Raw genomic sequence first — 23,780 nt, forward strand, 5'->3', positions numbered from 1 at the left:
GTGCAGTTGTACAATAGTTAGGATGTTCTTTGGCATTGCCTTTCTTTGGGATTGGAATGAAAACTGACATTTTCCAGTCCTGTGGCCACTGCTGAGTTTTCCAAATCTACTGGCATATTGAGTGCAGCACTTTCACAGCATCATCTTTTAGAATTTTAAATAGCTCAGATGTAATTCTATCACCTCCTCTAGCTTTGGCCATAATAATGCTTCCTAAGGCCCACTTGACTTCACACTCCAGGATGTATGGCTCTAGATGAGTGACCACATCATCATGCTTAACTGGTCATTAAGAGCTTTTCTGTACAGGTCTTCTATGTGTTCTTGCCACCTCTTCTTAATCTCTTCTTCTTCTGTTAGGTCCTTGCAATTTGTGTCCTTTATCATGCCCATCTTTGCATGAAATATTCCCTTGGTATCTATAATTTTCTTGAAGAGATTGCTAGTCTTTCCTATTCCATTGTTTTCCTCTATTTCTTTGCACTGTTCACTTAAGAAGGCTTTCTTATGTCTCCTTGCTCTTCTCTGGAATTCTGCATTCAGTTGGGTATAACTTTCCCTTTCTCCTTTGCCTTTCACTTCTCTTGTTTTCTCTGCTATCTGTAAGGCCTCCTCAGAAAACCATTTTGCCTTCTTGCTTTTCTTTTTCTCTGGGATGATTTTGGTCACTGATTCCTGTACAATGTCACAAACCTCTGTCCATAGTTCTTCGGGCACTCTTGCTACCGGATCTAATCCCTTGAATCCATTTGTCACCTCCACTGTATAACTATAAGGGATTTGATTTAGGTCATACTTGAACGGCCTAATGGTTTTCCCTACTTTCTTCAGTTTAAGCCTGAATTTTGCAATACAGAGCTGATGATCTGAGCCACAGTCAGCTCCCAGTCTTGTTTTTGCTGACTGTATAGAGCTTCTCCATCTTTGGCTGCAAAGAATAGAGTCCATCTGATTTCGATATTGACCATCTGTTGATGTCTATGAGTAGAGTCATCTTTTGTGTTGTTGGAAGAGGATGTTTGCTATGACCAGTGTGCTTTCTTGACAAAATTCTTTTAGCCTTTGCCCTGTTTCATTCTGTACTCCAAGGCCAAACTTGTCTGTTACTCCAGGTATCTGTTGACTTCCTACACTGACATTCCAATCCCCTATGATGAAAAGGACATCTTTTGGTGTTAGTTCTAGAAGGTCTTGTAGTTCTTCATAGAACCATTCCACTTCAGCTTCTTTGGCATTAGTGGCTGGGGCATAGACTTGAATTACTGTGATGTTGAATGATTTGTCGTGGAAAGGAACCAAGATCATGCTGTCATTTTTAAGACTGCACCCAAGTGCTGCATTTCAGGTTCTTTTGTTGATTATGAGGGCTACTCCATTCTTTCTAAGGGATTCTCATATACAGTAGTAGACATAACGGTCATCTGAATTAAATTTGCCCATCAGCATCCAGTTTAGTTCACTGATTCCTAAAATGTCAGTGTTCACTCTTGCCATCTTCTGCTTGACAACTTCCAATTTACCTTGATTCATGGACTTAACATTCCAGGTTCCTGTGCAATATTGTTCTTTGTAGCACTGGAGTTTCCTTTCACATCCAGACACAGCCACAACTGGGAGTTGTTTCCACTTTGGCCCAGCCTCTTCTTTCTTTCTGGAACTATTTCTCTGCTCTTTCCAGTAGCATATTGGACACCTACCGACTTGGCGAGCTCATCTTGCAGTGTCCTGTCTTCTTGTCTTATCATACCGTTCATGGGATTCTCACAGCAAGAATGCTGAAGGGGTTTGCCATTCCCTTCTCCAGTGGACTACGTTTTGTCAGAACTCCCACCATGACCTGTCCGTCTTAGGTGGCCCCACACAGCGTGGCTCACAGCTTCATGGAGTTGCACGAGGCTGTGATCCATGTGATGCTTTTGGTTACCCTTCTCTGCTTGTGGTTTTCATCCTGGAGGCTGTGGGATTATAGTTTTTGCTTCTTCTGTCTGCCCTCTGATGGATGAGGATAAGAGGTTTGTGCAAACTTCCTGACAGGAGGGATTGGCCGTGAGGGATCTAGGTCTTGCTGTCTTGCTCTGGTGGGCAGGGCCATGCTCTGTAAGATTTGAATCGAATTGTCTGCAGATGGCTGGGGCTGTGCACCCTCTCTGTCAGCTGTTTAGCCTGAGGCAGCCCAGTCCCTGAGCCTGCAGGCTCTATGGTATGGCTAATGGTGACCTCCTCAAGAGGACTTATGCCAACATACCACGCCTCCCAGGACTGCGGCTGCCAGCGCTTCTGTCCCCGCAGCAGGACCCTGCTGACCACCCTCCTCAGGAGACCCTCCGACACTCTGCAGGAGACTCCAGCACTCCACAGGAGTCCCCCAGTACTCACAGACAGGTTTGGCTCAGTCTCTTCTGGGGATCACTGGAGGTCCTGGCACACACAAGTCTTGTTCGTGCCTCCAAGAGTCTCTGCTTCCTCAGTCATGTGGAAGCTTTGCAATCAAACTTTGCGAGTTTGCTGGGCCGCAAACTGCCTTCCCTTGTGATAAAAGAGGAAATTAACAATAAAAAAAGAAAAAAATTTAGAAAAAAGTAATCAGAAAGGACTTGAAATTTCAGTTATTTAGAAGTCTTATAAACACTGATATTTCATTATTCTTATAGAAATGGGAATATGTCAAAAGAATAAATAGAAGTTTAAGAATAAATTCAAATATGGCTAAGAATTTAATATATGACAAAGTTAGTAGTTTTAAATTGATAGAAAAGTCTTTCAAAAGTGTTCTGTCAGTCCTGGCTTATTGTAAGTAAAAAGCATTAGAGAAATGAATAGATACACATGTGTATAATCTTGGGATGAAAACAAATTTCTGAAATATAACAATAAACCAGAAACTTTAAGAGAAAAAAGATGATATAACTGTTTGAAACTTGGTTATGGTTGAATAATATATGGTTATATAATTGGTTAATAATATGGTTATATAATTTTGAAATACACAATGAATGGGAAACATTGTCAAAAAGTATACAAAAAGACAGCATAGTAATACCTTTAATCTGAATACAAAGAGTATGTCACTAAGAGATGGGCATACATATATAGTGCTGATGAGTACACAAAATAATTCTATCATTCCTGGAAGAAAAAAATTATATAATTTCTCTCTCTCAACTTCTCTCTCTCTTACACTCATGCACACAATACATGTTACAATTACAAATGCCAAAAGTAATGAGTGATGTCATTTTGATTTTCTTCTTTATACTTATCTGTTGGTGTTCAATTTTCTACAACTCATATTTATAAGAACAATTTATTAAGATATGTAAATCTCTAATCCTTAATTGTAAGGATAGAGAGAGGAAGAGGGAAAATGACAAAGACAGAATTACAATCAGAGAATAGACTTTCAGACTTTTGTTTTATTAATACCTCCTGGCTGTGTGACCCCTGGCAAGTGATCAACATTTCTGTGCCTCAGTTGCCTCATTTATAATGGGATCAATAATACTTACCACCTCACAAGGCTGGTGCAGAGACTGAACGACATACAGAGCTTATTAAATCCTTATCCAAGTGTGACCTACTAAGGACACGGTCATCTGGGAGGGTGGGACAGGGCACAAAATCGGGGAAGAAAGGCAGGAACGTCGCTGGATGAAGAAGAGCGAGGTAAGCAAAAGAAGATTAAAAGGGACAGTTACGTCCACCCTCCCTGTGCTTGGAAGGGGAGCATCTCTGATGTTTACGTCACCTACCCGAGAGTCTCCAGTTTCCCAGGTTTCAAGGATGATGCTGGAGATCCACTTGACATATTTCAAAAGACCAGTGGAATCAGGAAGAGAAAAACCAATATCACATATTAACACATATGTATGGAATCCAGAAAGATGGTACTGATGAATTTGCAGGGCAGCAATGGAGATGCAGGCATAGAGGACAAACTTATGGACACAGGCAAGGGGGGAAGGAAGGGGAGGGTGAGGTGAGCGCAGAGAGTAGCACGGACGCATACACACCACCACGTGTCACAGAGCCAGTGAGAATTTCCTGTATGAATCAGGGAACTCAAACCAAGGATCTGACACAACCTAGCGGGGAGGGGGGCGGGAGGTGCAAGAGGGAGATCACACACGCACAACTATGGCTAATCCACGCTGATGTGCGGCAGAGACCAAAGCGACTTTATCAAGCAATTATCCTTTAATTTGAAATAAATAATTTTTTTAAGACCAGTGGAATTGTACACGAGTATTTATTCGAATCAGTTAGCAACCAACTTGGCTTTGCTCTTCGGAAATTATGACTCAAAACTATATCTTGAAATGGAAATCCCATTGTTATCATACAAAAGCAGATCCTCAAGGGAATAAATTAAATTAGAGTCTTTGCGAAGAAGAAGAGAAGAAAGATGGTAAACATAGACAAGCACGTTTGATCATACCTTATTCCCCAGAAATTCAGGAAAATATTACCTTAATTCAGCATTCATTTAACTTTTCAGTTCAGTCCAGTCACTCAGTCATGTCTGACTCTGCGACCCCATGGACTGCAGCACGCCAGGCTTCCCTGTCCATCACCAACTCCCAGAGCATTTAACTTTTACAGTATGTTAAACTTCACAGACATGTCATTTGATTCTAAATGATAATTTAGCCCCATTTTACAGGTGAAAACCAGAAGACAGCAGAGTTCAAGACAGTCTCGTGCCCTCTCACCCTGACCCAGCACCCAGAAAGACAGAGTTCTTGAGAAAGGTTGAAACCCTGTTTTTCTTTTGCCAGAAAATTTTCCTATTGCCCTTCAGGACAGAAAATTTGGGCCATGAAACTGGCTGTCCACTAGCAGTCAGACAGGTGCCCGCACTGGGGAGGCTCTTAAATGTGTTTTTAAGGGCAGAGGTGAAAGGAAAAAGACAGCCTGGCAGCGGGAAACCTCCAGGTCCTCTCTCTCTGGGGCCACGGTTGTCATGGAGCTCTGTCCCTGCTAATTTCACGCACCGCTTTGCCATGTCCCTTCAGGTTCAGTTCCCCTCTTCCCCATATTCCTATGATGGTCTCGTAATTACAGCTTTTCCCTTAACAAACCTGGATTCACGTGAGCTGGAAGAGACGTGGTGATCATCTAGTCCAATAACTTCCATCTCCCAGTGAGGGCCTGAAGCCAGTGGAGCTAAGAGATTTGCCCAAGATGGCACAGATGGTACAGAAATGAATGTGTTTTGTAAACAAGGTGTGTCTACGTATCAAGTTCATTGTATTGAAGCTATTACCAGTTAGCTGTGCCATCTTGGGCAAATCTCTTGGCTAAACTGGCTTCAAATTGAAGTGACTGGACTAGATGATCACCATGTCTCTTCCAGCTCAAATGAATCCAAGTTTGTTAAAGGAAAATCTAGGTTCCATCCCTGGATGGGGTAGATCCCCTGGAGAAGGAAATGGCTACCCACTCCAGTATTCTTGCTGGAGAATTCCATGGACAGAGGAGCCTGGCAGACTACAGTACATGGTATCGCAAAGAATCAGACACGACTGAGCAACTAACACTTTTACTTTCATTTTCTTAATCTATTATAAGAGTATGTAATCCATACCTTGCCTTCTGTTAATACCAGGTTTAAGTTTTGTGTTCTGAATTGGAGTGCTTTCTGCCTTTTTGGCACCAGGGACCAGTTTCATGGAAGACAATTTTTCCACAGACCAGGGGTGGGAGGATGGTTTCAGGATGATTCAAGCACATTACATTTATTGTGTACTTTAATTTCTATTATTATTATACCAGCTCCACCTCAGATCATCAGACATTAGACTCTGGATGTTAGGGACCTCTGAAAACGATCCAGTAAGGAATACAGAGCTCAGGACAAGAGATGAGAAACATGTTCTGCTGCTGCTGCTACTGCTAAGTCGCTTCAGTCGTGTCCGACTCTGTGCGACCCCATAGACAGCAGCCCACCAGGCTCCTCTGTCCACGGGATTCTCCAGGCAAGAATACTGGGGTGAGTTGCCATTTCCTTCTCCGAGAAACATGTCCATGTAGGCATAATTCAAAGCAAGAGATAATACGTGGCATGATAAAGACATAGAATTTTGTGGTGATCACCAGCCAGATGTGGGCAGAAAGTTAGAAATCCAGGAAGACCCCTGTATATTCTTTGCAGGAATCTCTCACAAAAGATCTCTAGAAAGGCAGAGACTATTTCAGAGGCATTATTGCACAAATGAACAGGCAACGACAATGTAACTGGACATGCTGTCAGTAACATGACCACAGCATCTTTTCATATGGATATCCTTGCAGGAAATGAACAGCAAAGATGCACTGCTGACACCTTGCCAAGTAAGTGGGACAAGCTGCAGAGGCATTTGTCTTCTTTCAGGAGGAAGATACACAGAGAGAAGCATTGAATCATTTTGCTGGCATAACTGAAGGACAGAGAAATCTCGGCCTTCAGATGGCAACCACTGCAAAGCTTGTGTCCACAGATGCCGAAGAGATAAAATTACCCCAGCAAACTCGACTGTACACGGAGAACTGATAAGCCAGCGATGCTGTTTTATTAATCTCAGAGCACCCTGTGATTACCATGTCGTTTTTCTCAGCCACCACCCCAGGGTCCATCATTTCTAATCAAGCCTTAGTTTTAGTTGCCTCTTATTTATCAAGGACACCTCAGCTATCTTCTGTTTCGGATAAAAATTCACTAAAGACAATGTTTTGTCAGCTCTCTTCCTTCAGCTTTTTCTGACACCAGCTGTTTTCTTTTTTCTCACACCATTCTTGATCACATGTTGTATATCCCCTTCCCCATACTTCTCTCCACCTGACTCTGCTTACTGAATGAAAAGAAGAAGAAATGGAAAGAGGACATGAAAGAGTGGTCCCTTTCAGATCCTCCTTTAAGATGCTTCATCAATAGCCCTTCCTAGTATTTACTTGGTTGAATTTTTAAAGGTTCAACATGTTTGTCAGCCAGGAAACAAACTCTGGACAGCTTTGTTTATCAAAAACAGTATGGACAGAATTACTCTCCGAAGACCAAATATTAATTTATTTTTGAATAGGAGTCCCTCACTTCCTCTAGATTCTGACTCATTCATCAAAGCTGCATTGGATTCATTCAGCTCAGGAATATTGCCCTCCACAGTGCTGTAAACTACTGAAATCTGACCTTACAAATGTAGCAAATCAGGTAATACAGACTCCTCAGGAATAACTCACAACTCTTTCTCTGGGTCTGATTTTATTTCAGAAAAACTTTGTTTTGAGAGAGATGAAACTTCCATTCTTCCTTGAGGGCTCCCTGGGTTCCAGGGGCCTGTTTATTTCTAGAGTGTGGTCCCTCCAAAGTGTGTGGTTTGTCTGTCTTCCAACCAGATGGTGCCAGCCATCTAGTCTGGCAACACTGATGCAAGATCCTGCCGTGTCCAGTTTCTAAATGTTCCGAGCCGTGGCTGCAAGAAACTGCTATGGCTATTTTTTACTTGTAGAAAAGAGGGTTATCTCGTTCCTGGTCAGATCCATCAGCAGCATTGCACTTAGGAGATCTGGGCCAGCATTAAAAAGGCAGAAGGAAGCAAGAAGAGTAAAGGTGGGGAAAAAATAGCAAAGGTCAGATATTAACAGCTGGCTTTTCTTTCCCAGTTATTTGGGAGACGTTAGAGACAAGGAGACACAATAAGAATTCAGGGAAAGTAGCTGTAGGTCATACTGATGGGGGAATTCTCAGACACGTGGTTTATCTCCTTCCATGTAAGACTCGGACTGTTCCTGTTCTTATAGATGGTGCTAAGTCACTTCAGTCTCATCCAACTCTTCTGCTATCCTATGGACTCTAGCCCACCAAGCTCCTCTGTCCATGGGATTCTCCAGGCAAGAATACTGGAATGGGTTGCCATTTCCTTTTCCAGCGGATCTTCCCAGCCCAGGGATCAAACCCATGTCTCTTGTGCCTCCTGCATTGCAGGTGAGGTCTTTACCACTAGCGCCACCTGGGAAGCCCCATCAGGAAGATTCAAATCAGCTATCTGGACACAGGAAGGGCTATGCAAATACGAACTTATTCATGCAGGTCATCACAGAATAAGCAGGCTCTAGGTTTGCCTAGGTTTAAGGCCAGAAACATGAGACTAGTAATATTTAGGGAAAATGTTAAAATCTCATCAGAACTCATTTAATTCATCAGTCACTAATTTGAGAGTCAGTGTGTGTGTGTGTGTGTGTGCGCGCACGCACGTGTGCATGTATGTGTGTGTGTGTCTGTGTGTGATCATATATACCTACCAAAAATTAGAGAAATGTAGGTGATACACATGGACAGTAATCAGATTTTTGGAAATGCTAAAAATCAAAGCACAAAATAAGATCACGATAGGTAACTAAAATGCATGAAGGAAACATTTTAGAGACAAAATGTTTCTTAGGCCAAAAGAAAGAAAAGCTGTCAGTTAATCAGTCTGTAAATAATATTTTGATTAAAACGGAAGATGGTCACTTAGAAGAGAGGAAAATGAATGTTTGGGGAGAAAAACTGGTAGGACTCTAACCCAGGGTCTCAGCCTGCTTGGACCCAGCAGCTGGCATTGATATACATTATCCACTTGGCTTTGATTCCTTTCTCTCCAAATAGACTTTCAGTTGTAATCTGCCTTTTCATGTGGTTTCTTTAACAAGACAAAGAACTGTGCCACTGTCCCAAGGACAAGCGTGGCAGCTTTGCTCTCCCTGAAAACTAAAAATGGTCTTCCAGCTTGTGCAGGCCGCTCTTCCGAACTTGGTTAACTTCAGGCCATCTGGAAAAGATTTGGGGTTGTTGCGAAATGGCCACCACACGCTGGATTGCGTAATTTTAGTAAAGTAGATTTATCTCCATCTGGCTAGCTGCTCCCTGGAGTCAGATGTACCTCGTCCTGTTTCAAATAGCTATAAAATGCCTGATTCTCTTAGAGCCAAAAATATTCTGTTTGATGTATATCTGCATATATACTCTGTAATGAATGCACTCCTTTGGGAAGTTTTATTTAACATGCGGTTTACTTATCAGACCATTTTTGCTTTATTCAAACTTTGTGCCAACTCCTGTCTTAGATTTTTTTTTTTGGTCATGCCACTTGGCAGGCAGGATCTTAGTTCCCCAAGCAGGGATCACACCCACAGCCCCTGCAGCGGAAGCACGGAGTCTAACCTCTGGAGCACCAGGGAAGTCCCTAGATTTCATTATTACTAATGAATGAGCATTACTTTCTCCTGGGTAGTTGGATCAACTGAAAAAACATCTATCTTCTCAATGAAAAAAGAAAATTTCCATTACTAGCAAATATATATGGCCAAACAAAAGACATTTTCATAAAGATCTTATAGTCAGAATCTTTGTTCAGGGAAAAAAAATGGAAATAATAATAGACCAGTGACAGCTCCACATAAATCCAAAGCATGAGGCTTGTGTACTGACTCTGGCAGTAGGAGAATTAGTAAAATGGAGTACATATAAAGAAAGGTGGAGGAAAATGGCCATAAGGAAAAGACAAGGTGTCCAGGGAGCAGAGAGAGTTAGCACAGAGCTATGACAGCCTAGACAGCATATTAAAAAGTAGAAACATCACTTTGCTGACAAAGTTCTGTCTAGTCAAAGCTATGGTTTTTCAATAGTCAGGGCAGATGTGACAATTGGACCATAAAGAAGGTTGAGCACTGAAAAATTGATGCTTTTGAACTGTGGTGTTGGAGAAGACGCTTGAGAGTCCCTTGGACGGCAAGGAGATCCAACCAGTCCATCCTAGAGGAAATCAGTCCTGAATATTCATTAGAAGGACTGATGCTGAAGCTGAAGCTCCAATACTTTGGCCACCTGATGTGGAGAGCCAACTCAGTGGATAAGACGCTGATGCTGGGAAGATGGAAGGTTAAAGGAGAAGGGGGCAGCAGAGGATGAGATGGTTAGACAGCATCACCGACTCAATGGACGTGAGTTTGAGCAAACTCCAGGAGACAGTGGAGGACAGAGGAGCCTGGTGTGCTGCAGTCCGTGGGTTTGCAAAGAGTCATACATGACTTAGCAATTGAACAACAACAAACTGATACTATGTACAAGATAGATAACTGTGTGTATAGCACAGGGACCTCTATTTAATGCTCTGTGGTGACCTGAATGGGAAGGAAGTCCAAAAGGGAAGGGATATATGTATCCACACGGCTGATTCATTTTACTATACAAGTGAAACTATCACAACGTTGTGAAGCAACTAAACCTCAATCAAAATTAATTTTAAAAAATTAGCACAGTGATAGGATTTCCACACGTGGCCAGTTCTACGAGCTTAAGTTCCTTCTTCTTCCCAAAGAACTGCTTCCTAATACGCAAAAGAAGTGGCAAAGGTGAGAAATTATAGGCATGCCTTTTACTGAGACTATTATGTCCCAATTTGAGTAGACAGTATAAAGCTATGTACTTTGTCTCTTTTTAGCACATTAACCTGAATTTCTCCTGCTTCGTACAAAATTGACTAGTAATATTGACTAAATGGCTAACAATATGAGCTAACATTTGTTAAATATTATCATATACCAGGCAGGGGCTTCCCTGGTGGCTCAGTGGTAAAGAATCCATCTGCCAATGCAGGAGATGTGTGTTCGATTCCTGGGTTGGGAAGATCCCCTGGAGAAGGAAATGACAACTCACTCCAGTATTCTTGCCTAGGAAATCCCATGGACCGAGGAGCCTCGTGGCTACAGTCCAAGAGGTCACACAAGTTGGACACGACTCAGGGACTAAACAACAACACCACAAGCACATCCCAGGCACTTGGCAAGGCCCTTTCACGTACACTCTCACTTAATTGTTGCGACAATTCTATGACATAGATACAATTATTATTCTCATTTACACGTGAGGAAAATGGAGCTTGTAAGTAACTTGCATAAGGCCACAAATATAAAGATGGCACATTTAGATTAATAACCATAGGTCTCATTATTTAAGAACAGTTAGCAAATGTATAGGGCTTCCCTGGTAGCTCAGCTGGTAAAGAATCTGCCTGCAATGAAGGAGACTGGGGTTTGATCCCTGGGTTGGGAAAATCCCTGGAGGAAGGCATGGCAGCCCACTCCAATATTCTTGTCTGGAGAATCCCCATGGACAGAGGAGCCTGGTGGGCTACAGTCCATGGGGTCACAAAAGAATCTGACACGTCTTAGAAACTAAACAACAATCCCCCTCCTCAGGTTACAATGCTATATTCCTGGCCTACCTGAAGAGTCTCCACCTTGAATACTGGACTAACATTTTTTTCAGTGTCTTCCACCTACAGACACAAACTCGTTTCTGATATTCCAAGTTGATCAGCCTTCATCATGGTGAAGTTTTCTGCTAATCTCAATCTATGCAATGCTATTATTTCTAGAAATAAATAACGGCCAAACTTTTTTCCAATAAGCAATAGGAAACTGGTTAGAGGAATACTGAAAAAAGAAAAAAAAAAGCCTGGTGAGCACAAATTATGCAGATCGGCTAGTCCTAAACTACATGAGTCTGAACAAGTGACCCAGCTCACAGCTTCATCGCAAACATTGTATCAGGGTCAGAAAAAGCAATGCCCATGAGAAATTACATAATCCGGTCACACAGCTTTCCTCATGGCATTTTTAATGTCCTTATTCCTAAGACTGTAGATGATGGGATTTACCATAGGGATCACCAGAGCATAGAATATGGACACCACCTTGTCCCCGTCCAGGGAGTAGCTGGAACTAGGTCGCATGTACATGAAGAGACCAGAACCATACAAGAGGGTCCCAACAGTCAGATGAGAGGCACGGGTACTGGAGGCCTTGGTCCTCCCTTTCGCTGACCTGACAGTCAGGACGGCAGCAGCAATGTAACCATAAGAGATGAGAGTCACGGGGACAGATAGCACCCCAAGGCCCACACCCACGAGGAAGGTCACCCCTTCAGCTGGCGAAAGCATCAGAGCAGGACAGAACCAGGACTGGAGGAAGGTCGCAGAAGTGGTTGATCACGTTGGGCCCGCAGAAATCGTGCTGAGAGACCGCGCAGGTTTCAACCAAAGAACTGAGGGACCACCCGTGTAGGCTCCAGACGCCATTCTGAAACAAAGGTGTGGGATACGAGGACCGCAGCGCCCCGGTCAAGGAAGCGCGCAGTCAGCCCCAGCCCGCAGGAGACCAGGTGCTGCACACACGGCCCACGGAGGAGATGCTTTTCTGCTCTGTGGTGATGCCAGAGAGCGTCCTGGGGGCCGTGGAGGCCGCAAAGCGGACGTCCAAGGAGGACAGGTTACTGAGGAAGTCGTGCTGGGCCGGCGCAGGTGGGAGGCCATCCTGACGAGGGCAATGAGGCTCAGGTCCCAGGCTGGGGTGAGCAGGCAAGTGCCCAGAAACGACGCAAAGAGGAAAATCTTCATTTGAGGCTGCCCTGAAAATCCCAGGAGGATGAATTTTGTCACAATGGTGCTGCCCCTTCCTGCAGCCGCAGACCTGCTTCCTGCATAAAGGAGGGAAGCAATCCTGTGATCAGTGGATATTTCCTATAATATCACACGGTTGATACCAAGTTTAGCCACCTGCTAGGCAGCCTTCTCGGAGCAAGTCAGCCTATGCTAATCCGTCTGTACTGTTTAAGATCTGCGCGCTACACACCTTGATGGCAGGCAGAGAAGCAGCCTGGTAGAGGGGAGAGGCTGGGAGTCAGGAACCTGAGTGCCATGCGCAGCTCTACCCCCTGCAGACGGTGGAAAAGTCATTTAACCTCTTGGTTTCCTCATTTTCTCAGTTGAAAAACAGAAGGCTGGGTCTCAGGGTTCCTTTAGGCTTGGGTTTCTTATGGCTTTTTAGACTTCCTAACTTGAAAATATCAACCCAGATTAATAATAAAGTTAGGAATTTCTTCTACTTTATGTATATGTAGTATAAGAATCCAAAAAAGGAATTAAATACAACTGGTTATAGTATTTTGCATGTCCATTTTGAGGGAGGAGATTCAACCCATAATGAAAACAATCCATTCTTTTAGGTAGCAAAATTAAAGGGAAAGGGATTTATATATATATATATATATATATATACACGTATATGTGCAATATATATACATGTATTAGTATAGGCATGCTTAGAACTAGACATTTTTTCTAATTATATAGGTTTCTTAATATTTAATTTTATTTATGTATTTGACTGCCCCGGGTCTCAGTTGTGGCTGCGGGACCTTCAGGTGCCACATGTGGGACAGGAATCAAATCCAGGCTCCCTGCACTGCGAGTATGAAGTCTTAGCCACTGGCCCACCAGGGGAGTCCCTATAATAAGTTTTTATACAAATCACTGCATAGAATCAAAAAAGTTCAAAGTTTGGACTAGCTCAGTCAGCATCATTATGGGATACAAGGGCTATTTACATACCTTTGGGTGTGAGGAGGAAGAAGGAAGCAACAGCAAAATTGACTGAAATTGGCCAAGTCATGGTGGTCATGAAAAAGCAGCTCCTCGACCCTTCCACATGTTAGGCACTGCTCCCAACATTGATACAACCTGGATGTGTTGTTTTGGGTGAGTCTGTTAATCCCTCCCCTTCACCCCTGCTGGGCCTGAGGAAATTGGGCTCCCTCTCCAAGGATTCCTCAGGCTCCAAAAGGCTGAAATTTTGAGAAACTGATTTTTTGTTTTTGAAACTTTCTATATAGGAATGTGCTCAGTCATGTCCAACTCTTTGTGGCCCCGTGGACTGTAGCCCACTAGACTCCTCTGTCCATGGGATTCTCCAGGCAAGAATAGTGGAGCGGGGTGCCATTTCCTATTCCAGGGGATCTTCCCAATGCAGGCATCGAACCTGAGTCTCTTGTCTCCTGCACTGGCAGGGAGATTCGTTACCTCTAGCGACACCTGGGAAGCCCTTACATAGGAATAAGGTTTACCAAAAGAAGTTTATCTGTTTCATGGAGATCAAGTTAGCAATCTTCAGTCTGAAAATAAAAATGAGCTGACAGAAATAATTCTATATGAAGGTGAAAGTAAAAGTGTTAGTCGCTGAGTCTTGTCCGACTCTTTGCGACCCCACGGACTGCAGCCCGCCAGGCTCCTTTGTCCATGGGATTCTCCAGGCAAGAATACTGGAGTGGACTGCCATGCCCTCCTCCAGGGGATCTTCCCGACCCAGGGATCAAACCCAGGTCTCTTATGTTTCCGGCATCGGCAGCTGGGTTCTTTACCACTAGCACCACCTGGGAAGCCCTTGACAAACAGTAACAAACAAATTCAGGGGAAATTTTTAGTCATGCAGATTGTTCAAAGAAAAGCAGATAAGTGACCCTCAGAATAGACTGTGAAGGAGAGATGGCAAGATTTTCCTGTCAAGAGAAACATTCTTTGCTAGGCTTGAAGATAAACTGGTCCAGGAGATCCTAAGGCTAGGAGAGTCAAACTCAACTAACTATGAATGAGTTTTGATACTGAATTCAGATTTGGGGTCATTTAGAAGGCAAACCCCTAATTATGACCGATACTTTTTCTTGGAATTAAAAAAGGCTGATAAAAGAGAGTGGTAATAGATTTCATCTGCCATGCAAACTCTGATTATGCTGATAATGATTATCTACAAAAAAGGTTAAGCATAAAGATCAAATTATAAACCAGCATGTCTACACTGGACAGGAAAATTTAGGGTAGGGACATGCAGAATGTTTGTCAGGCTACTCTATAAAAAGTTTAAGAATGAGGAATAAAGTTGACTTATTTAATTACCTAGATATAACCATTGAAATGAAATGAAAGTCATGTCCAACTCTTTGCAACCCCATAGACTATACATTCCATGTAATTCTCCAGGCCAGAATACTGGAGTGGGTAGCTATTCCCTTCTCCAGGGGATATTCCCAACCCAGGAATCAAACTGGGGTCTCCTGCATTGCAGGTGGATTCTTTACCAACTGAGCTACCAGGGAAGCAGATATAACCATAAACTCCTCATATCCTTACTTTAAAATATAAAATTTCAAATATGGTTAAATTAAAGAATTTAAAGCAGTTTAAGCAAACATCAGAAAGTATGAAAACACAAAAAAGCAAGGAAACTCCACGTAGAATTACAAATATTTAGGAAATATTCCTTTGTAATTCAACCCAAAATTTAACTCACCAAGATTCTATGCCTCTTAGAGTTTGTTCGCCTCTTAAAATAGGATTTGCTTTCATGTTTGTTTAACATTTTATTCGCCTATTTTTAAAGGATACTTAGAGTGTTTCAAAGCAAAACCCAGAGAAAAATCCAGAGGTGCTTGGAGGTAAAATACGATCTTGAGTCTCAAATTGGAGTTTAAAAGTTATTTCAATAGGTATGTCTTCCACTGGAGATAAGTAAACACATTAGACTTACATAGATTCAAAGTCTTCTCCCTGGGCATTCCAAACATAATATTGTGTTAGTCTCAGTTGTGTTCGACTCTTTGTGTCCCTGTGGGCTGGGGCCCGCCAGGCTCCTCTGTCCATGGGATTTTCCAGGCAAGAATACCGGAGTCGGTTGCCATTTCCTTCTCCAACCAAAGAGAAGGTACAATATTAAAGGACATTTAGAGGTTTAGGAGGTCTTTAAAATATATATGCAACTACTCAGTGCTCTGGGGTAACCTAAATGAAAAGAAAATTTAAAAAGAGGAGATATATGTATATATATACAGATTCACTTTACTGTACAATAGAAACTAACATAACACTCTAAAGCAACTATACTTCAACAAAAATCAATTTTTAAAAAGCCCTAAAAAAATTTAAGGGCTTCCCTGATAGCTCAGTTGGTAAAGAATCAACCTGCAGTGCAGGAGACCCCAGTTCCATTCCTGGCTCAGGATAAGCTTCTAAGGGATAGATTCTAAAACAAATTTAAAACTTCCACTCCTAATATACAAATATATATATATTATGGCCTGGAGAATTCCATGGACAGTCCATGGGGTCTCAAAGAGTCAGACACGACTGAGCAACTTTCACTTTCACTTTCATGTATACAAAAGAGCTAAAGAAGAAGACCTTTAGAGCTCAAACAACACTGTTACAACTGAGATAACTGTATTGCTATTGTTGATCAGTAGCTGAGTCCTGTCAGGTTCTTTGCAGCGCCATGGACTGTAGTATGCTAGGGTTCCCTTCCTTCACTACCTCTTGGAGTTTGCCCAAGCTCATGTCCATTAACTCAATAACGCCGTCGAACCATCTCATCCTCTGTCGTCCCCCTTCTCTTCCCGCCTTCAATCTTGCCCAGCGTCAGGATATTTTCTAATGAGTCGGCTCTTTGCATCAGGTGGCCAAAGTACTGGAGTTTCAGCTTTAACATCAGTCCTTCCAGTGAATATTCAGGGGTGGTTTCCTTTAGGATTGACTGGTTTGATCTCCTTGCTGTCCTAGGGACTCTCGAGAGTCTTCTCCAACACCGCAGTACAAAAGCATCCATTAACAAGCCATTATTTTCAGAGATGCCAACTAGTTTAGACCTCGTATGGCAGGGGTCCCCAACCTGCCGATCTAATGGCTGAGATTCTGAGGTGGAGGTGATGGAAATAAAGCGCACAATAGATGCGATGCGCCTGAATAATCACCCCGAAACCAACAGCCCCACCCCCAGCCATGGAAAAGCTGTCTTCCCTGAAACCTGTCCCTGGTGCCAAAATAAATGGCTGGTGAACCGCTGCCCGTGGGATGCTGCTGCCACCTCGTGGGAGCGGGCCTGAAATGCAGAGCGAGTTTTAAGAGGCGACTGAGGGACTAAAATCCGCAGGAACGTGAAAGTCTCTCAGCCTGTCTGACTCTCTGCCACCCCATGGGCTACACAGTCCCTGGGATTCTCCAGGCCAGAATACTGGAGTGGGGAGCTGTTGCCTTCTCCAGGGGATCTTTCTGACCCAGGAATCAAACCGGAGTCTCCTGCATTGCAGGTGGATTCTTTACCAGCTGAACTACCAGGGAAGCCCTAAAATCCACACGAGAACCCAGCATTTTGACTTACCGGTGGCTCAGCTGGTAAAGAACCTGCCTGCCGATGCAGGAGATGTAAGAGAAGGGGTTTGATCCCTGGGTCGGGAAGATCCCCTGCCGAAGGAAATGGCAACCCACTGCAGTATTCTGGCCTGGGAAATCCCGTGGACAGAGGAGCCTGGTGGGTTCATGGGGTCGCAGAGCTGGAGATGACTGAGCGTGCACACTGAGGCCATCAAGCTCTGAGTGCTCTCCCACGAGCTCCTTCGGTACGTGAGCTCGGTACTTTCATATACGTCAGTTCTGGTAAATAAACCAGACCAGTCAGATGGGGAATTTCCTGGGCATAGTGTAAAGGTGAGTAACATTAATAAACAAATACATTTTGAGAAGAATAATGTGATTGAGAACAGATAATTTGCAAGTTCACATTCACAGTACCATTTTAAACAAATCACATTGTTTAATTCTTAAAAAGAGGCATCAAGACAAAATGGAACAGCAATCTCAAAGAGAGGGCATCATAGATTTTTTTTAAAAAAGGACTAATGTTATCACACAGCATAGGATTGAATCCCACCTGTTTTCATCTATGTGGCCTTGTGACCTTCAACTGACTTCACGTAAGCTCATGCTTTATCTGTGAGATGCGTTCAAATATGTCAACATTGTATATTTGTGTGAGGATCATGTGATGTACAACCTATATGAAAACCATTATATAAGAGCCATTCAAATAGGACAGATTATCATTTTGATTTTTAAATTCCCATTTGTCTCCAAAGAAATACCTCCAACTGTAATATTCTGATACCAGTTTATTAGAAACACATGATAATCTATATTATTATTGTTCTGAAGTAACTATATACTTTCATTAAATATGAGCTAACTGTATATTTTAATTAAAATGCCAAATAATTTGGACAGAGTTTTAAAAAGACTTTTTTATTTTCAGAAAATCTTGGCCTGGTGATTTTTATAAACAATTACCTTTGCTATCACTGTCAATTTTTATTACTCTGAGATTAGGAACACTAATTATTTAACACTAATTAGATTAGGATCATGAACTGCTTATTGCCAAATTCAGACTTAAATTGAAGAAAGTAGGGAAAACCACTAGACCATTCAGGTATGACCTAGATCAAATCCCTTATGAGTATACCGTGGAAGTGACAAATAGATTTAAGGGTCTAGACCTGATAGACAGAGTGCCTGATGAACTATGGACAGAAGTTCATGACATTGTACAGGAGACAGGGATCAAGAAAATCCCCATGGAAAAGAAATGCAAAAACGCAAAATGGCTGTCTGAGGAGGCCTTACAGATAGCTGGGAAGAGAAGAGAAGCGAAAAGCAAAGGAGAAAACGAAAGATATTCCCATCTGAATGCAGAGTTCCAAAGAATAGCAAGGAGAGATAAGAAAGCCTTCCTCAGCGATCAGTGCAAACAAATAGAGGAAAACAACAGATTGGGAAAGACTAGAGATCTCTTCAAGAAAATTAGAGATACCAAAGGAAAATTTCATGCAAAGATGGGCTCGATAAAGGACAGAAATGGTATGGACCTAACAGAAGCAGAAGATACTAAGAAGAGGTGGCAAGAATACACAGAAGAACTGTACAAAAAAGATCTTCACGACCCAGATAATCATGATGGTGTGATCACTTACCTAGAGCCAGACATCCTGGAGTGTGAAGTCAAGTGGGCCTTAGAAAGCATCACTACGAACAAAGCTAGTGGAGGTGATGGAATTCCAGTTGAGCTATTTCAAATCCTCAAAGATGATGCTGTGAAAGTGCTGCACTCGATATGCCAGCAAATTTGGAAAACTCAGCAGCGGCCACAGGACTGGAAGAGGTCAGTCTTCGTTTCAATCCCAAAGAAAGGCAATGCCAAAGAATGCTCAAACTACTGCACAATTGCACTCTTCTCACATGCTAGTAAAGTTATGCTCAAAATTCTCCAAGCCAGGCTTCAGCAATATATGAACCATGAACTTCCAGATGTTCAAGCTGGTTTTAGAAAAGGCAGAGGAACCAGAGATCAAATTGCCAATATCCGCTGGATCATCGAAAAAGCAAGAGAGTTCCAGAAAAACATCTATTTCTGCTTTATTGACTATGCCAAAGCCTTTGACTGTGTGGATCACAAGAAACTGTGGAAAATTCTGAAAGAGATGGGAATACCAGACCATCTGACCTGTCTCTTGAGAAACCTGTATGCAGGTCAGGAAGCAACAGTTAGAAATGGACATGGAACAACAGACTGGTTCCAAATAGGAAAAGGAGTACATCAAGGCTGTATATTGTCACCCTGCTTATTTAACTTATATACAGAGTACATCATGAGAAACGCTGGGCTGGAAGAAACACAAGCTGTAATCAAGATTGCCGGGAGAAATATCAATAACCTCAGATATGTGGATGACACCACCCTTATGGCAGAAAGTGAAGAAGAACTAAAGAGCCTCTTGATGAAGGTGAAAGAGGAGAGTGAAAAAGTTGGCTTAAAGCTCAACATTCAGAAAACTAAGATCATGGCATCTGGTCCCATCACTTCCTGGGAAATAGATGGGGAAACAGTGGAAACAGTGTCAGACTTTATTTTTTTGGGCTCCAAAATCACTGCTGATGGTGATAGCAGCCATGAAATTAAAAGACACTTACTCCTTGGAAGGAAGGTTATGGCCAATCTAGATAGCATATTTAAAAGCAGAGACGTTACTTTGCCAACAAAAGTCCGTCTAGTCAAGGCTATGGTTTTTCCAGTGGTCATGTATGGATGTGAGAGTTGGACGGTGAAGAAAGCTGAGAGCCGAAGAATTGATGCTTTTGAACTGTGGTGTTGGAGAAGACTCTTGAGAGTCCCTTGGACTGCAAAGAGATCCAATCAATCCATCCTAAAAGAGATCAATCCTGGGTGTTCATTGGAAGGTCTGATGTTGAAGCTGAAACTCCAATACTTTGGCCACCTCATGCGAAGGGTTGACTCATTGGAAAAGACCCTAATGCTGGGAAGGATTGGGGGCGGGAGGAGAAGGGGACGACAGAGGATGAGATGGTTGGATGGCATCACCAACTCGATGGGCATGGGTTTGGGTAGACTCTGGGAGTTGGTGATGGACAGAGAGGCCTGGCGTGCTGCAATTCACGGGGTCGCAAAGAGTCGGACACGACTGAGCGACTGAACTGAACTGAACTGAATTAGATTAGGAACACTAATTATCTGTGAATAATGTGAACATGATACTTCCAGAAAACAAGTGAATGTATTATACTCTTTGGAATAGCTAGATAAGACAAGCTCAAAATGAGTCATTAGGAAATTATGTGTTGATTAGCAAATAAAATGAAAGTGTCCATAACCAGGTGGCCCAGGGGTAAAGAATCCCCCTGCTAATGCAGGAGACACAGGAGGTATGGGTTCGATCCCTCAGTCAAGAAGATCCCCTGGAGGAGGAAATGGCAACTTGCTCCAGCATTTCTGCCTGGAGATTCCATGGACAGAAGAGCCTCGCTAAGAGTCAGACGCGACTGAAGAGACTAAGGACGTATGTATGGCAATCTCGTTTCCTCCTGCAGTGTTTATCTTATCCTTTGTGTTCTGCAGCCACCCTGAGTTTGTGCACCAAGTAATACCAATAGAGATTTTTTTTTTTTGTAAGAAGAGATCTTGATTAGCCTTGGGGGATCAGAGGAGCTGGCCACAGGGATAGAGCTTAATAAGCAATGTCTTCAGAGCATTTATATGAATATATGTTCTCCACACCACCCCAGAGGTCAATTAAGTATAAATCTGTAAATCTGGGTGATGCACTCCTTTCTCTTTCAAAAAATATAAGACCCTCCAGGGCAAATATAATAAAACATCTCCAAGGAGAAAGAAAAGACCCTCTCTCAAATTCACCCCTAACCCCAGCTTTTAAACACTTCCCAAATGATCCCAAGTACAGATATTAGTTGATACCAGTTCAGTTCAGTTCAGTCGCTCAGTCGTGTCCGACTCTCTGCGACCCCATGAACCGCAGCATGCCAGGCCTCCCTGTCCATCACCAACTCCCAGAGTCTACCCAAACCCGTGTTCATCGAGTTGGTGATGCCATCCAACCATCTCATCCTCTGTTGTCCTCTTCTCCTCCTGCCCCCAATTCTACCCAGCATTAGGGTCTTTTCCAATGAGTCAACCCTTCGCATGAGGTGGCCAAAGTATTGGAGTTTCAGCTTCAACATCAGACCTTCCAATGAACACCCAGGATTGATCTCTTTTAGGATGGATTGATTGGATCTCCTTGCAGTCCAAGGAACTCTCAAGAGTCTTCTCCAACACCACAGTTCAAAAGCATCAATTCTGCGGCGCTCAGCTTTCTTCATGAGAACCCCATGAACAGTTGATACCAGAAGAGCTTCTTAAAGATTACTTCCTCCCCCTCTTCTCCCTGTATATCTTCTCCTTCTACTTTTCTGCCCACAAACACACATTCTCTGCAATAAGTGGATATTTTTAATCTTTGGTGAACAAACCAACCTCAAGCTTGCTCTTCAAACCTGTTAGCACTTTGGGGACTGGAAGCAAGTCCTGAAGCAAGATTTGATGCCTTCCAGAGCAGATGGCAAGACAAGCCTAAGCTGAATGGCAGACAGAACAAGAAGGAGGGGTAAGTGCGGCCATTCACCTTTTACTTTTTGTCTTCATGCCCGCATTAATCTTACCTTACAGAGCATTCTTTTCAAAGTGCATCTGCGATGTGCACGCCGATTATAGATGAGGAAAGAGTTCTTGGCTTTCAGTTTTTCCCCCATGGACCTCTCAATCCTGCCTGTTTTCCCCCAAACCATCCCCAATCTTGTTTTTCCCTTACTTCTCCTTTAATGGGCTCTGGAATTATGTTGAGTCCTTGCAACTAGGAAGGGAATTAAGAAGACTTACAGTTCCTGAAAGAATTGCTATACCCTTGAACATGGCCCCAGTTATGAATAAGCAGTCTGCAAAGCAACTTGGAAAGGCTGTAATTGGGCCAGACTACACGTAAGGCAATGGCACCCCACTCCAGTACTCTTGCCTGGAAAATCCCATGGACGGAGGAGCCTGGTAGGCTGCAGTCCATGAGGTCACTGAGTTGGACACAACTGAGCAACTTAACTTTCACTTTTCACTTTCATGTATTGGAGAAGGAAATGGCAACCCACTCCAGTATTCTTGCCTCAAGAATCCCAGGGACGGCGGAGCCTGGTGGGCTGCCGTCTGTGGGGTCGCACAGAGTCGGACACGACTGAAGCGACTTAGCAGCAGCAGCAACAGCACACGTAATAGATTTTTGAAACGCTGCAGGGACCTCAAGCCTCTGAAACTCTCCTTCTCTTTTTTGACTGAAGGCTTGAATTTTGCCATCTAAGTCCTAATTCTTGGATGAAAGTCTGGGTGCCTTTTGAATTCTCACCTTACATCCAGAGGGACTCGTTCACCCCCACCAGTCACTGGTACATTCAGAGGATAGACAGACCCAGAAGAGAAAGACCATGGAGCACTGGGCTCTTGTCCAGTGAAGGGAAGAATGGTGGGAAGATCACAGAAAGCTAGTCCGGCTAAGGTTCCCCTTGACACCGTTGCCTTGCTTTCCTTGCATTCCGAGCTGACTCTGTGACCCCGCGGGATGCACAGCCCATGGGATTCTCCAGGCCAGAATGCCGGAGTGGGGAGCCTTTCCCTTCTCCAGGGGATCTTCCCGACCCAGGGGTCGAACCCAGGTCTCCCGCATTGCAGGCGGATTCTTTACCAGCTGAGCCACCAGGGAAGTCCCTGTTAGACACAGATTTGGCATACATATTTGGTTACAAAATTTAACATTTTCTTGAAGATGCTTCATAAAAGATGAGTTGAGTCATAAATCAATTCTACCAGATCCCATCAATTCCTGAGTGTCTTCCAGGTGCTAGGTTGTTTTTTTTAATATATTTATTTTATGCTTTTAATTTTTTATTTTGTATTGGAGTTTAGATGATTTACAATGTTATGGTAGTTTCAGGTGGACAGCAAAGGAACTCAGCCATACATATACATAGACATATACATGTATCCATTCTCCCCCAAACTTCTCTCCCATCCAGGCTGCCACATAACACTGAGCAGAGTTCCCCGTGCCATACAGTAGGTCCTTGGTGTTTATCCATTTCAGATACAGCAGAATGTCATGTGCTAGGTTTTTCATTTTACGGCATTACTGTATCTTCACCACGGCCTTCAAGGCTCATGGTATCCACAGAAATGCAGCTCCAGCATTTATAAATCAAAGTCACTGGGCCCCTCAAACTCTGTAAAACAGGCCTGGCGCTGATTATACCTATGCCACAGGTTCATGAGAGGTTCAGAGCAAACTGAACCTCCCAGGATTTCCTGCCAAAATGAAAGAGATTTTCCTCCTCTCCCAAGGGAGGAAGCCATTCTTCGTAAACAGAGTGCAGTGAGGTAAAGTATTTCACACAGCCCTTAAGATACCTTCTATTTAATGTTCCAGAATACCATTCAAGGCATCCATATGTTGGAACAAAACCCTGGATAATGTATTCCTCTTGTTTCAATTTGTCTGGCTTTACTTTCTGATTCAGGGGATGGGGAATTTCATTCCTAAATATGAAAATCTTCCCTCCTAATCAGTCAGTTCAGCCTCTCAGTCGTGTCCGACTCTTTGTGACCCCATGGACTGCAGCATGCCAGGCCTCCCTGTCCATCACCAACTCCCGGAGTTTACCCAAACTCATGTCCATCAAGTCGGTGATGCCATCCAACCATCCCTCCTAATGGCAACATTCAAA

General features: G+C 43.2%; 1 pseudogene; it reads right to left on the reverse strand.

Moving 5' to 3' along the window:
• Positions 1 to 11,606: 11,606 nt before the first annotated feature.
• Positions 11,607 to 13,464, reverse strand: LOC145525305 (olfactory receptor 5A2-like; annotated as a pseudogene).
• Between the last annotated feature and the right edge of the window lie 10,316 nt (positions 13,465 to 23,780).

The sequence above is a fragment of the Giraffa tippelskirchi genome, chromosome 11 (genome assembly GCF_054371585.1).
Source record: "Giraffa tippelskirchi isolate mGirTip1 chromosome 11, T2T-mGirTip1v1.2.pri, whole genome shotgun sequence".
NCBI lineage: Eukaryota > Metazoa > Chordata > Mammalia > Artiodactyla > Giraffidae > Giraffa > Giraffa tippelskirchi.